Raw genomic sequence first — 16,245 nt, 5'->3', positions numbered from 1 at the left:
ATTAATTACAAGCAGAAGTAAAACAGTTTTAATTTCATGAGCCAGGGCAAGTGTAAGTGATTAGATGGGCAAAATATCCAGCTTCCATTCCAACGCTGCTGTTAAAACACAGAGCACCTTCCACATGTTATGAAGAAAAAAAAACAGGTTTAAACTTAGTCAGTAAAATGTACAACGCATCTTTGAGCTAAGATTCAATACAAAGCTAAGATCTGCTTATGGAGATCTTATGGCTTGCAACTTCTACTTATTAAAAATCTGTATGCATTTGCATTAGAAAAATTGCTTGTATAGCTGTGCTTATTGCTTTTCCTAGAACTATGTATAAAATTCAACATTCTCACTTGTTTAGAAATTCTATATTTCTACAATGCAATAGGCGACTGTCCATTTTCTGTGTACATGTGCATATATACACGAAACTGCTATTCAAGCGACAAGTAACATTGAGATTTTCTCAATTCTAAAGTGACAAATCCAAACTCGAATGATGATTGACTCGAATGATTCCTCGAACCAACCCTACGGTGCATGTGGTTTGACGTTTCTCATAACTCACAACCTTCCTATTTATTGTTTAGTGCACAAGAGTGGTGAAAAAAAACATATAAACATGGTTTTATCTTATTTTGTCATACATGACCTCTTTTACAAAGAAAAATAAAGCTTGAGGGAGGAAAATTCAGAGATCCTTGGTGCCTCTGATGAGTGAGATTATAAACCATTATTCTTTCACAATTTTATTCTATAAAGTCATATAGTACTAAGGATGTTCAGTGAGGATGAGGTTTGAGTTGTAACTAAATCTTTAGGGTATCCACGTGGGACCATTTAGAGAGCAGAAAGTGAGTCAGAAATCTCCAAGCAGAAGAAGAGAGGAGGTGTGATTTTTTTTTGTTCGGAGATGATTCAGGTACCATTGCGCAGTGGATGTTCTCCAGTGGTGTGGATGTAGAGTTACAAAGCAAGGGCTTCTGTCACTCCTAATCTGAGTGTAGGTGACAACCTCGACACACTAACCGGGTGGTCATCTCTTCAAGGCTTGGGAAAGTGAGAAACCACCCTCGGATAGGGATGACTCACTTTTCATCATCACCAGGTCTTATTAAAACCTGCTAAGAAAGTCCCCTGACACACAACCAGGCCATCATGGCCTTCACAAAAGTTTCCTGGTGAATGCTGGATTGAGTCATGGTTCTTTACTGTCTCTGTTTTGTCTTCTGGAAAACTCAACTCTTCTTCTTCCCATCTTTTCATCTTATGTTGCAGATATCATGGCAACCTGAGCGGCGAGCGGTGAGACTTGTGGCCCAGGGCTTCCCGAAAAAGCACAACTGCGCCCATGTAGATGCTCCGTCTTCACTTCCTTCACCTACGGCTCTACTCTTTGATGCCTTGTTCTACCTCCAGGCTTCCCTCCTTTAATTACACCTACGGCTTCTTTTTCTATCAACTGCGAAAGTGCGATCCAAGAGAGATGCTGGAGGTCACATTTTCTCTTTGGTTGGAAAAAAAAACAGCATGTTAGGATAATTAGCACGACTGTCTTCCAGTAGAGGCGTCCCTCATGATGTCGCTCATATGCCATTGTAATTACCACCAGTTTTTTATTTTTCATAAAGGCAGTCTTCCTTCAATATATACCTGTAAAAATGTTATGTACAAGAGCATGGACACTGACTAGCCAAGTCCTCATAGACCATTTGGATTAAATCTAAGATATATTTTTTAAATCTGTTTTAAGTTTTCCTTATAGTAGACTGAAATTGGGGACATTTTCCTAGAAATTACAGATCTCATGGATCATAATGCTGATTAAGTTGCAACTGTAATACACTCCAGATATCCTGAAGGAGAAGGAAAGTGGTTGAAGAAAGGATTTGAAAGTGAACAGAATCATCTCGACTCGGATAATTCACTTCATTCTTCTCCAACAAAACTAAAACTTGGGTGTTAAGCTCAATACATTTATTCAGAGTCCACAAGTTCTTCATCCTTCTTCTCCGTCCTGTCTCTAATTTGGTGAACAGAGGATGGGACAGTATGTGACCATTCATGCTGGACATGATCGTCTCCTTGGCCTTCTGTTCATCGACTATGGGAGCTCTACTGACCTGAAGAACATGTGCGAGAGTTCCGTGTAGGAGCTATCACTATCCGAACTGCAATCCCTTGCCTGAATTCACAGTGCAGTTTAGGCAGGCGATGCGGATCGGGTAACGATGATGCTGTCTGATCTGTTAAAAAGATCTGTGTTAAAGTCTTAGGGCTTGACTCGATCCACACACACACATTTATAACATACAAATACGCAAAAACCCAGCAATAATAATAGTAAAATAAATAAATAACCCTTCAGTAAAAAACGTTTGTTATTCTGGATAGTATGGGAGAGTATGATCTCCAATCTTTATGTTCGGTAACTACAAAATATCAAATCTACCAGTTAAGTTATCAAATTTCCATAAATAGATTCTTTAGTCCTGATCAATAAGCATTGTTTTAGTTGGAATGACCAAGATAATCAATATAAAAAGAAAGCTCTATTCTAAAACTGGACTAATAACAATATTTTAGTTTTTTAGATGCTTAAGACAAAAGGCCACATGTATTTTTCTTCAGAATTTTAAATCAGTAAAACATTTCAGTTACTAAAAGACAATTAGCTGTGTTAACTGATGCTATTCCTAATGCAGTTACTATACTTGTAACTCTAATGTCATGAAATGACACACATGCATGGTACAGATCAGGCAGCGTCATAAAAATGTAATAAAATGTGCAAGAGCGCAAAAGTGGAGCGCATGCACAGTGCAAATCAAGGCAGAACAGGGCTTCACACGTGACAAGGAATCAACGAATATGCAAAGTTCTTCAAATGGACAATCTGAAGAGCTACTCATGGATGTGCTGGCATGAAATGGTTAAAATCCATAGACAAATCCATGGTGAGGAACTTCATCATCACCTCAACATCCAGCTCGTTGAGATCATCCAGCACAACACTTCAGCACGGGGCGAGAGCTACACGCAGGAGGACACGGATGGAGAGAAGACAATAAGTAAAGGGACAATACGGGGCTTGGTTTTGTACATAATGTAAATTTAGTGTGTATAGAAATGTGCATGCTGCCGTGTAGATACAAGGACACTAAGGTACTAAGGATTTCAATTAGAGCAAAGAGGGACCCAGTCTTAAAATGGTTTAAAGTCTTATCCATCACTATGTTTCACATTTTACACACTCCTGATAGTGTGTTTTCTTTTCTTTTTTTTTCATCTTATACTGACGAACAAGCAAGGAATCATCAGAGGTGGAATTTCTTTCTTTCTTCCTTCCTTCTTTCTTTCCTTCATTCCCAGCTACTAATATGTGCGTGTTAACTACATTCTCTGTGTTGTGCTTTTACTGAAAATAATCAATGATTCAATAATCAACAAAGAAGCCAAGTTACTGTTACCACCCCAAAGTGGATTATTTTCCCCTAACAGCATGACCCAAAGTATTTTATTCCTCTTATACCACAACAATTTACAAATGATTAAATGTTTTTATTTTATTTATTTAATTTTTTTAATTAGACGCTCTTTTTCCTCTTTCTTCGAGGTAATAAGACAAAAACAATCGCAGCTTGTCATGTTACAGAGACACCGTAAAGTGTAAACTCCTCTGTCCTGAAGATATCAGAAAAGCTACAGCTTTACCTCTGACTGTTACAAAGTGCTGACACTGGGGACTCCTTCCATAAATGTTAAATAAATATCTCCTAACAGAAAGCTTCACCATATCAACAATGTCCACTGTACAAATCCCTGTGAATAAATTACTGCACTGCTGTCAGAGCTGCTGCTATAGGAAATTAATCACCTTCTGACCAATCAGAATCCAGAATTCAGCAGCGCTGTGGAATAACATATTCAAAACATCTCATTAGCACCACAACAGTTTCATTCCACACTTTCACTTGAGCATTAATTTTCTGTACTTTCTTTCACCCATGGGAATCATTAATTTGGGGAAAGCTGGACAAATGGTGGTGTGATTTTTGTTTCCTAACAGCGTTTAAGGATTAAAATCAGCCAGGCCAATTAAATGCTGCAGCGCAAAGTAGAAAAGGGCGCTTTGCCAGAAATCGTCTATTGATCTGACATTCTCAGATCGTGCATATGGCCTGAGGTCCAACCAAAAAAGATGAATCAGTATCTATCTATCTATCTATCTATCTATCTATCTATCTATCTACGCCAATTACTGCAGTAGGCCTCTTCAATAGCAAGAGTTGACTCATTTAAATTTCCCGTCCCCTGCTATCTAATCTGCTTGATTGAAATGTGCCAAATTTCATTCTAATGAAGAATGACACATAAAGCTCGGATTTCAATCTTACTCTTCAGAGAGAAAACACTTTAGGACTGATAATTCCTGAATCACATTCTTAAACTTTGCTTAACCCCGAAGCTATGTTCCAAATGTCTTATCACTCTTTCACGGCTTTTAACACCAAACACATGAGCAAGGTGGTCTCGATTCGCTCTATTGCACACTGAAAGAACTTTGACTCTTAATCGACCCGGAAGTGACGCATGCATGCTGTGCATTTTACATTTTTTTAGATGTGAGCCAAAGGACAAAGCTGTAGCACTGAAGAAATGCCAGTGAGTAAAAATGCTTTACTGGGATGTTTTCAGCCCTACACACCCTGTCTTTTCTGTTTGTTTAATTGTGCATATATACATATTTTTCATCATAGTTGCTCTGAACTCATCCATAAGTCCTACATTTTGCAGCTTCAGCTGTGTAAACTTCTAGTTACCATGTAAATTTTTGGCAATAGCCTCCATAAAGACAATTAATTTTTTTTTTTAAAAAACTCACAATTTGCATATCTGCTCTTTTAACTGATTTCACAGAAGGAGATTTAAAAAAAAAGAGAAAAACACATACAAAAAAACATTTAATCAGACTCCTGCCCTGGATTAAGCAAACATGGTGTGGGCTAAAAAAAAAAAAAAAGAGCAAAATGAAACGTCAGTTGTCAGTAAATGTTACTATCATGCCTATTAAAGAGGCCTCTGTAGCAAGCAGTGGTACGTTTACCTGAGGCTTTAGTTGTGAAATATTAATATTCTTACGAATTTTTCAATGTCAGCCTGGCTGAAGCAAAGCAATTCAGCAGCTTGCCATTGTTGAGTTATGACCAACTTTCTGACTAACTTTTTCAATCTTAGGTAATTTTCACATTTTTTTTCTTCCAGACACGAGACAGTTTCCCCTGAGAGTGGTGAAGTGTGAAAACTATATTTGAGATCAGGAGTTGTCTAGAGAGCTAATTCCTGGTCATCTTGAAAATGGCGGTCTGGAAATCGGCTAATATTTTGCAAACCTGAGTGTACAAAAGTGACATATGGAATTGCTCAATCAATCCAAAGTTCAGAATGATTTATTTTATGTGAAAGCAAACCTTCGATTATTTGCCCTGACCCCTAAACGAGCCCAGACTCAGTCCTAGTTGGGGACTCAAGTATTTGGAAACATTTAACAGTCCATGTAGAACCCTACACCAGAGAGGTTCAACCCTTTTGGAAGTAAAACTAATAAAGTAAAACTGCAGCCTGAAACAGATATGTTTAATGAAATATCTCTGATGTGTTTAGCATTTCTGCTGCTAGTCTGTTTGTTGATGCTATATTTTCCTGTTTCCTGAGAGGTGTTAGCAAATAGCAGTTGTGTGCCAGTTACAATGGTGTATAATAGGAGAAAATATTTAAGTGGGATAAATCCCACAACACCACTATCACCAGGCAGTCAAACCCGTTAACTGTTAACATGAAAACAGACCTCTAGAACCAAAAATACAGAATCTCAAAAACTCTATACTATCCATATAACCTTAAAAATGAACTGCGTAGCCATTTCTCGAATGCAAATGATACCTAATTTGCATCACTGTATTGATTTTTAATCACATGTTTGGCTTAATAAGGCTAACATCCCCACAAGAAGTGCTAAATTAAACTTTCTATTCAATATCTTCTGGTGATATAACTTCCAATTAAAGCCTACAAATATGTGAAAAAACAAACACTGAACATACTTGCTTCATTTTCGTATCATGCACATGATTTTTTTTTCTTTTTTTCATTGTCAACTTCATGGAAAGAGAGGCCACTTTACCTTGTTACTGTAGTGCTGTTACACAGCTGTGAACTAGGCTAATACGTGACTAATGCATTACAGGCTGATTGGATAGAGCAAACAGTGGCTGTGGAGACAGACAGTAGTGGACAGCATGGCTTGGGTTATGTAATAACCTTTTTTCCCTCATGGCCTGACTTACATATACTATACTGGGTTGATTTAAAGGGCTACCATTCTTTTTTTGCGGTCCACACTTAATAACTATAATAAAGAGGATACTATGAAGTCAGATGAGTTCAGAAAAAAAAGAAAGCATAATGGAATTTATTCTTCTACATTACTTCCCACCAATTCTCAGGAGATTTTCTACATCTGACACATGTTCAAATGTACATGACATGTTTATCCAAGCCATGGTTTTGCCAGAGTTTTGTGATATAAAGATTAGGAGATCCTGTGAGGCAGATGTTTTGAGAAAGGGATTGGCAGGTCATGGGGATTAGTGAATATATCCTTCTGTTTTTCCAGCTTTCTCGTTTGCACAGATCTTTTCAATCCTTCCTGGAACTGGACATATCTTAGACAGCTAACTCGAATTACAATTGGTGTGAAAATGGGGGAAAAACTTTTAGACATGAAGTAGAAAATACCACAGGGAATGTATAGCTCATCCAAACTGACATGGTTTGATTGTGTTATGTCCTGTAGGAAAAGAGGTTTCACACTTTTTTCGGTATAAAGACACTCCAGGAAGTGCTCTGTCTTTTCTATCATCTCATACCAAAACCAAAAGGAACCAAGTTTTGGCCATGTTTAAAACACAGAACAATAAAATATAGATGATGTCAGAGAAACAGGGCTTCTGTGGATTTTAAGTAAGTTACTGAATTTCTAGCACAGGTGCAGCCCATGGACATATTATGATCAGGTGACCTACTAATGATCATGTACAGCTTGTACAACAACAAGCCCTACAACAAGCGCTTATAGGAAAGGACTAAAGACAAGAATCTGTGGGTTTGGATAAGGTAGAGCTGGGGTGAGGGCTTGAAGAAACCAGAAACTATAGAGGAAGAAATCCAGAGGCAAACAAGAAATGTTCAAATAGTCTGTGGTAGTTTCTTCAGACTTTCAGACTCTACTGTATCATGATTCAAACAAGGATTTTGTTAAGCTACCTAAGGGCTATGGTGCTGACAAAACTTTTGGTTTGCTTTGGTTATTTTAAAATCAAGATATTTGTCTTTCAGAGGCAGGTGGCATGAGTCCATATGCCTTATGTCCTGATGACCAGAAATCAGAGTGCAATGTTTAAGCCTGAATGGAGCTAATGGCTCTGCTAAGACCACGGCAACTTAAAGATGAGATCACCTCTGAAGAAGACCTATGAGCCTAGAGATTAACTTTACCATTCAACATGCAACTAATTGCTCAGATTTGACCTCTAGTGAACTCTCAGAGTTATTGGTTATACACTTGCCATCTTTCCACAGTCCTCTCGATAAGAATGGTGTCCTATTGTGAGAGGATGGTGACACCTAAAGTCTAAAGTGACTTACAATTGAGCTGAGCTGTTAAATGATGAGGGCCTTGTTTAGGGACCCAACAGTGGTAGTGTGGTCTGTATGCCAGAGCCCTAACTGCTGAGCCACCACTGCCCATTTGTTGCCAAGAATCAGATCTTATTGAAAGGGTTCATACCAGGTTAGAGCTTCTCTTCACTCGAGAGTGTGTCATACAGGTTTAGAGAGCTAAAGAGGTGGCTGGAGACTTTAGAGACAGGTTAGACAATCTATCTGTCTTCTGAAGGCTTGATTTGGGTTTGGTACACCAATGGAAAGCACTGAGAAAACTTAGAATTCTAGAAAAACTAACACCATAAAAGGTATTCTTTCCTCTCATGCTAAAGTAAAATGCGTTAAATGCACCAATGCTCACATATGGTTAAGACCGAATCAGTGCATTCAGGCGCAATAAGTACGTTTATCCATTGAGCCGCATGTTTGGTTTCCAGGGCTTATAATGGCGTTCAGCTGGTGGAGATGAGTAACTCTTGCCACAACAAAAGCCACCTGTGACAAACTCAACAGTATTCTCGAATTCTAGCCTGGCAGTATGGTTTCCTAAGTGCACTGACTCACTGGAATCCAGAATAGATGCATCAGACCTGGAACAATGGAAGCTTGGTACATGGTGGACGTCTAGATGAGCAGCTCAGCAGGTGGCCTCTAAATGCCTCCCAATGGGGGTGTGGCAGTAATCCACTTTATATTAGAGCTTGGAAACAGGACTGTCCAGAAAATCCCCTAGAACAAAGATGGCAAAGAGGGGAAAAGAAGAAATCTCGTTTCCTTAGGATGTATCTCAGCAGCATGGTCATTAGAACCTGACTGGAAGCATCAAGACCAAATAGGGTTCTGCCTTTTCTCATTTTCCTGATGCCTGGTTCTCTCACTTGAAAGCTAGCCATTAAAAGCCACCTTGTCTACACCCAATGGAAGCTTAGCTCGTTTTTTATTTCCTTAGCCCTGCCATGAAATGGCCGTTCAAATAAAAATCGAGGCCAAGCAGCAATTTTCATAAAAAAAAGATGAAAAAACGCTGTTGCTCGAGCACAATTAAAAAGCATCGCTCCTGTTGTAAAGCCAGCTCTCAGAGGAACTGCTCCTGCAGCCGAGGGTTAATTAGTGTTTTCTCTTTATTTCAATATCAGTGTTAAATGTCCGCTTTATATCACATGAGAGTCTGCAGACCGGCTTTTGATGAGGCTGAGATGAGTTTAGGCTTGAGGGGGTGCTGGGGGTGTCCCCGAGAGGGGTGTGGGGGGGTCATATTGCCTTGATGATTAGCCCCCTACCTCTTGGCCTGTGTGACCCCAGCCAGAGATAAGCTTCATGGCATAACACACTAACATGCCTACCTTACACACATACACACATCGGTTTGGGAAAGAATTCATGCGTGTTGGGGGAAACAGTCTCTTGGGGTTTTACATGAATTTTCATTTTCATTTTCATTGGACAGCCTGTTAAAGAAAAGCAAGAGGTTCATTTTCTTTATTACGATAGTGTAATTTCTCATGCAAGCTGTAGATGAGGGTTTTTTCCCCAATCAATGTCTTCCATTTTTTTATATCCTTCATTAGAACGGCCGAGCACAATGAACAATACTGTATTAACATGTCACCCATGATGGTGGATGTTTTCTTCTTTTTCTTTGCCTTTCTTTTTTTGTGCAAACTGTAGCTAAAAAACAAATGGTTTTTTTTTTGTTGTTGTTGTTTTGTTTTTTATTTTCAGTCAGCATCTTCTATTTTTGTAATTTTTCTATAAATGTCACTACCCTTTTGGGTTTGTACATTCTGTTCCATATTTCTTGATGTCCTTCATTATAATGGCTGACCACAGTGTGAAAAAAACAAACAAACAAAAAAAAAACTTATCAATATGTCTTCCATCACGACAGGTTTTTACTTTTAATTTTTTCACCCCAATCAAGTTCTTCTTCTTTTTTTTTTTTTTGGTGCAATATTTATGTAAAATGCTGCCATATTTTTGAAGCCCTTCATTATAGCAGATGATCCAAAAAAAAAAATCCTTGTCAGTATGTCTTCCATGATGGCAGGTGTTTTCTTCATTTCTCGTGCAGTGTCTAGCTTCAATCAACTTCTTTCATTTTTTGTAATATTTGTATAAAAATGTTATTACCTTCTTAAAAAATTTGGTCATTTTGTTCCATATTTCTTGATGTCCTTCATTATGAAGGCTGATTGTAATGAAGAAAAACCTTATCAATATGTCTTCCATGATGGCCGATGTTTTCTTTATTTCTCAAGCAACCTTTCACTGAAAAAGAAAATCATTTCTGAGTTTTTTGAAGGATGTTCCATTTTTGTAATTTTGGTATAAAAATTTGACCGCGTTTTATTTTATTACTTTTATTTGGACATGTTTCTTTGCTGTCCAAATAACAATATGTCTTCCATGATGGCCGGTGTTTCCTTTATGTGCAAATTTGATCCAAGAGAAAAATGAGACTTTTCTTAATAGTTTTTTTTTCCTTATTGTCAGACATTTCTTTCTTCTTTATTTCACTTTCTTTAGCTCTTTAACATGTATGTCTTCTGTGTGCTTTGAACTGTACTTTGAACTTCCACCTCAAGGAAAAAAAAATCTTTATTTTATTTTATTTATTTTATTTTTTTTGTTTGTTTTTGGTCCAGTACCTCAGTACCTGTAAATATGTTGTAAATGTGATGCAGCTATGCATGCTAATACACTAGCAGTTTGTTCAGGTAATTTTGTAATCAAAAATTCTCATATGGCATGTATAGAAAAGAAACAATCAAGTAAAAAAAAGAATAAATAACATAAAAAAATGAATAAAAAATACCATAAGAACTTCCATTATTAATTTTATCTTCAGTACACGTTTAATTTATATTTTGCTGGTAGCTTGCTAATAATGACTGTGGTTTATAAGGTGATGTTCCTGCTTCATCGGTACGGAGTGTCTGAGGTGACCAGAAGGCTATTATTTTAATAAGGTGTGGACGCAAGTGACATGAAAGATCATGTCTAACATATTGTTAAATTAGGAATGGGGAGGGCCTAGGGTCCATTTAGCAAATTTCAGTTTTGTATAAGGAGGTGTTTTTTTTTTTTTTTAATTTGATGTGGAAAACAGTCCACAACTTACTTGCAAACAAGTATTTATGACCAATGAAACATATTATTATTATTATTATTATTATTATTATTATTATTATTCAGATCCTACACCAATCAGAAGTCTGATCATTTTGCTACAGTCTTATAGCTGTCATATCTTTGCTTGTAAAGTGTATGGTTGATTCAAATTTCCATCTCAGTAGAAGTAATGGGTCATTTTTTATTGATTTAGCTTTTAATCCAGCCACAAACTACAGATAGTCACGTAGCCCTTTCTTTGCTGGAAAACATATTTAAAACATATCCATTTAATGTATGGGTATTTTATTGACTGATGAATGTTAGTATGGCACGGATTCCCAACCCTAGATTCCCACTAGCAACCAGTAAAGCTTCAGGAGACTGTTCATTTTGTTTTATTCATGTACTTGCATGATATGAAGCTTCATTTCAACAACTAGTGATATGTGAATATTTGAACTATGCAGATTTGAAGCAGTAAAGCAATAAATTCAAACAATTGGCTCGATTTATTCCTAGGACTAATCCCAATCCCAACTTTCCATTCCAACTGCCAATTAGCTCTGGTAAATGAAACAAATATGTCATATACAACCTTTTATTTAATGCGTATAGAGACATTACGAAGTTGGGAAGGAAGTAGCAGAGATCATTGTTGTCTCTGGTGAGTGTACATAGCTAATGCAGTTGCTTGCTTTGCAAATGTAATTTGAAAATGAAGCTAATAACAAAGACAAGCATCTAATTGCAGCTCAAATAACCAGTGAACACACTGATTACTGTGTTTTTTTTTTAAACTTGTGTTTAACTACTGACCTACTACTGTTTTTAATTGGATAGCTGGGCAGGCCACGCCCACAACTGACAACACATACTAGTGTGCACATATGGTACAGACTAATATGTTGAGGAAACTAAGAAACTCAAGGCCATAAATTATTATATCCGTGGCCTCAAATTGTGTAACTTGAGCCCATGATGTAATACGCAGTCGAATGTTATGTTAATCACCAATTAATTATTTGTTGGAAAACGTCTATTTGTTTTCCAGTCATTTCCATGCTTAGGTTCCTAACTCAATTCATTTTGCTGTGTTGCTCATTTTTTATGAGAAATATTTATTAGCCATGAAATAGATCTCAAGAAATGTAACTCCTGGCCTCAATCTATGAATAATTATTGATATACAGTTATTTTAAAAAATAGCCACTGTGTCACTTCAGCGGCTCGGTACATTAAGGATGGAAGGAAAGGATACATTTGCGGAAAAAAAAAGAAAACGCAAAATACAGCACTCTTTTCAATGTACATCGAGAACTGTAAAAATGTTTGATTGCAGGTTTTACTTTATACATTTACAATTCTCTCTAATCGTCCATATAGGGTCGGATCTTTAGACTTATAGGGTCGGGTATTTTAAAAAGCTTTAGAGAAAAGAAGAAAAAAAAAGAGTTATAGTTAGAGTAATTGTAGACGTGATCGATATCCTGTGCATATCGATGCTCTTTACCAAAATGTAACACCACCAGCTTTAGAAATGAGGAAATTAATAACAGGGATTTAAGAAAAACTCAAACGCAGTACCATGGACATGTGAATACCGGCAACTATTTCTCTACGCACTTTAGTTGCAGGTAAAGTTCTTTTGTACTTATTTACTAAAATTAAAACTAAAATGCCAAGGCTTCTCAATCAAAGCAATGGGCATGTCTGAGTGATTAGCATTGCCTCAACCCTGAAAATCTCCAATCTTTCACTGGACTGATGGGTGAAATAGAAACTGGATCACTGACAGGGATTTTGTTCCGGGTTTATTTTTTATTTTAATTAATTTGTTTTCCAGACTTTTCATTTAAAACCCTGTGAGAAATGGAGGTCTGCAGTGGTGTAATTTTTAAAATGTGCTATAGATAATTTAAATTTAATAAATAATCATTGTAACAAGAACACGTGTCACGTTTTCATTCATTTTTTTATGTACAAGTCGAGTGCAGAAGGTTGAATAGGACAAAATGAAGAAAATAAATATTTCCAATTAGTTAAAAAAATCTCTTTTTGAATGCAATACAAATGCTTAATAGTAACTAGCTTTGTTATGTAAGGAATAAACCACACCGAGTCATCTTTCACAGGGATTCACTCATTTTCTCTTGAGTTAATAAGACAGGAAATAAGCAGCATGTTACCGTCTAAGCGATTTTTTTTTTCTGCTTTTACACTTAAAATCCATTAGTGCGAATACTTTTGCACTTGACACCCACGTACCAGATAAAGCCAATGGCGTCACAAGGCCGTGTGTTTTCCCAGTGAAGCCTGATGCATACGGATGAATCAACAGAGATTCACTGCTGATTCATTCCGGGGCATTTTTAAACTTCTAATCTGTGCGTAAGGAAATTAACGATGCGTGGCTCATGAGATTCATTCTGCATTCGCTCCTCAATGAACCTGTATAACGGCACACACATTCAACGTCAGAGCTTCTTACTAGAGCTGACCTTTGACCTTTACCCTCAGCAGCTCAGCTCAGACTCTGCTTATCTGAGAGAGACAGGCTTAGCCTTTTTATCCCGGACCCGAGGACAAGATAAACAGTGGCAGACGCCGGAGTCCAACTTCTCCAGCAGCGTGTTTGTTGACAGAGTTCAATGAGGCGGACAGTAACAGCCACCGGAGCTTATTTACCCTTATGTTCTGCCAAAATGTATGAGCTGGGGTCAAAGGGTCATCGTTTCTACTTACTGAACACAGGAAGAGGGTTAAAGACCTGCACCGAGATGCGATGCTGCAAATAAGAAATCCAGAATTTTACACCCAATACTTTCTTTTCCTTCTTTCTCTCTTTTTTTTACACCACAGTCATAACCAACCCACGTAAATGAAGGGCATAACTGAAGTGTTTTTGAGGTTAGACGAATTAGGTTTCAAGAAAGAAAGGGGGATAGAACAAGATGTGTCATTGTGAGAGTCTGTCTATTATGTCAAGAATATGTTTGCGTGCAAAAGTTTGCACACCCTTAGGGCATTGGAAAGGAGTGATTATACAAAGAAGGCATTTTGACCATAATTATTACAAGTAATGATTATTATCCTTTAATTCTTCTGTTTTTCTCTTTTTAATTCTTTCTTTTTCTCTCATTTTCTCAATCTCATTTTCACTCCATTTTTTTTTTTATTTTACTTAAATGAGAGTTTTTGTTAGTACTTATTAATATGAAAATGAAATATAAAATCCATTAATTGTAAAAAAAAAAAAAAAAAAAAAAGAAAGCTTCCATTTTCTATATGAGTAACATTATTTGTGAGAAACGAAATAAATAAATTTCTCATAAGGTCACCTTGCTGCAGTACACACATTTTTTTTAACTTCTTGGACTTCTTGGTTTGTGTAGATAAATTGCATTTTTTCTTTCATTTTTCCCAATGAGAAACCAATATAACTGAGCTCTGTGAGCTTTTGGAGAATCAATAAATTAGCAGTGTGTTCTCTCTGTCTCTCCTAACAGCTGTGTGAAAGTGAAGACGTTGAATGTTTAAGTAAGATCCTCTAATAGTGAGGTGACAGAAGAGGACGTGTTTATAAGTTTAGGAGACGCATTCATTTAGTTCTGTAAATCAGGAAAACTGAATCAGAGCAGATTATCAGGTTGAAATCTGATCTGAACTCCATTTTTCACGATGATTGAAAGGTTAAGACGGCCTTATCTCAAACCAAAATAGACACGTCAAAGCAGTGAGACGTATTCTGAGTAAAAAAAAAAAAAAGACGTGGTTGTTTTGTTTTGAGACCTTTGAGTTGTTTCATTATGTAAAGAATAAAACACTCCGTGTCATGCTGTTATAGGAAAATAATCAACAGAGTTACATTTACCAGCCCGCAGTCGAGTACTTTCCTATAACAGCATGTTTTATTCCTCTTGTACCACAGCAGTTTATCAACAGTTACATTTTTTTTATTAAGAATGAAACATCATACTTTTTATCTGTTTATAGTTACATTAATGTTGTAGAACATCCACAAAATAAGTTCTGAGTTACGTTATAGCATTCTTCCCTCACCAGTCTGTCTTTTATCACACACACACACACACACACACACACACACACACACACACACATACAAATGCTGTCAAGTTACTGCTTTACCTCTAACTGTTACAAAGCACTGACACTTGTGACTCCTTCCATAAACGAAAAAACTTCAAATCACCAATTACTCGCTTTTTTCTATTTTTCTACATATCCGTTTACATAGACCGTCCCCTGTACAAGTCCCTCTGAATGAGCTGTTACTATAGAAACGATAACATATTAGAATAAGCGCATTAATATAATCCTGTGATTTCTACTGTCAGAGCTGCTGAAAATTAATCAACACCTTCTGACCAATCACAATCCAGAATTCAACAGCACTGTGGGATAATTATCGATATCAGTTGGTCAGTGGGTCTTTTTTTCTGTCGTGTTATACATAGGCTTAGATGCTTACAAAAAAATAAAAAAAAAAACACTTTCACATTTCACATCCTGTATATTTTATGATATCGGTGAATAAAGCATGATGTGAAAATAAACAGAAATGACAGAAAAGACAGGTCACAAATGCATGTGTCCACTTTTTAAATCATTTTCTCACAGTGTTGTGGAGTTTGAGAAGAAATCATCTTCAAACAGCAAAAAAAAAAAAAAATCAAAATGAATAAAGCCCGAGGCTGAACCGTTTTTGTGTGAACCAGCAGCTGGATTACTTTTCACTAAAACCTGACATGACATGCTACATTTAACAAAACTCTAGGCAGTCTCTCGCACTTAACCCACACACACACACACACACACACACACACACACATGCACTCACACACAGTGTGCTTTTAGTCAATGGGATGATATATATAAGGCGAGCGAAAGAAAGCTCTCTTTATTTTGCTGGGCTTCCCGTCGGCGGAGATAAACAATACATGAGTGACACGTTCTCATCAGTCAAGGCCTTGAATCTTTCCCCTGGCCAGATAATATCAAGTGTGCGTGTCAATTGCCAAGTGCTGTCTGTCACACTTCAGTGATAACGGCAAGAGAGAGTGTGGAGGTGTGATGTTTGTGAGTGTGTGTGTGTGAGAGAGAGAGAGAGAGAGAACACAGTCTCCACTGGTGGTTTAACAGAAAGTGCTGGAGGATGAAAAGCTACAGATCACAGTGAGTTTTGCAGACACACTGATCTTTTTCAGTTCACTTCAAATGCCTTCATTTTGTGTTCATGTTAAGAAAGCTCAATTATTATTATTATTATTGTTGTTGTTGTTGTTGTTGTATAAGCAGAATGTAATGAAAAATGTGTGTATTATTCAATGCTGCATAATAAGGAGCTTATATAATAAGTTCTTATAATAAAGAAACATCTCTTCAGTCTTTTGATTG

At 37.0% G+C, this 16,245-nt stretch overlaps 1 protein-coding gene across 1 annotated transcript in view; it reads left to right on the top strand.

The window, feature by feature from the left end:
• mafa (v-maf avian musculoaponeurotic fibrosarcoma oncogene homolog a (paralog a)) overlaps positions 1 to 12,729 on the top strand; it is a 130,170-nt gene extending 117,441 nt beyond the window's left edge. The window contains exon 3 of the mRNA XM_026914399.3: positions 1,270 to 12,729. The gene's annotated coding sequence lies outside the window, so the exon portion shown is untranslated. The remainder of the gene's footprint in view (positions 1 to 1,269) is intronic.
• The last annotated feature ends 3,516 nt before the right edge of the window (positions 12,730 to 16,245 follow it).

This window comes from Pangasianodon hypophthalmus, chromosome 6 (genome assembly GCF_027358585.1).
Source record: "Pangasianodon hypophthalmus isolate fPanHyp1 chromosome 6, fPanHyp1.pri, whole genome shotgun sequence".
Taxonomy (NCBI): Eukaryota; Metazoa; Chordata; class Actinopteri; order Siluriformes; family Pangasiidae; genus Pangasianodon; species Pangasianodon hypophthalmus.
The sequence above is the reverse complement of the archived record's forward strand: the minus strand, read 5'-3'. Positions and strand labels throughout refer to the sequence as shown.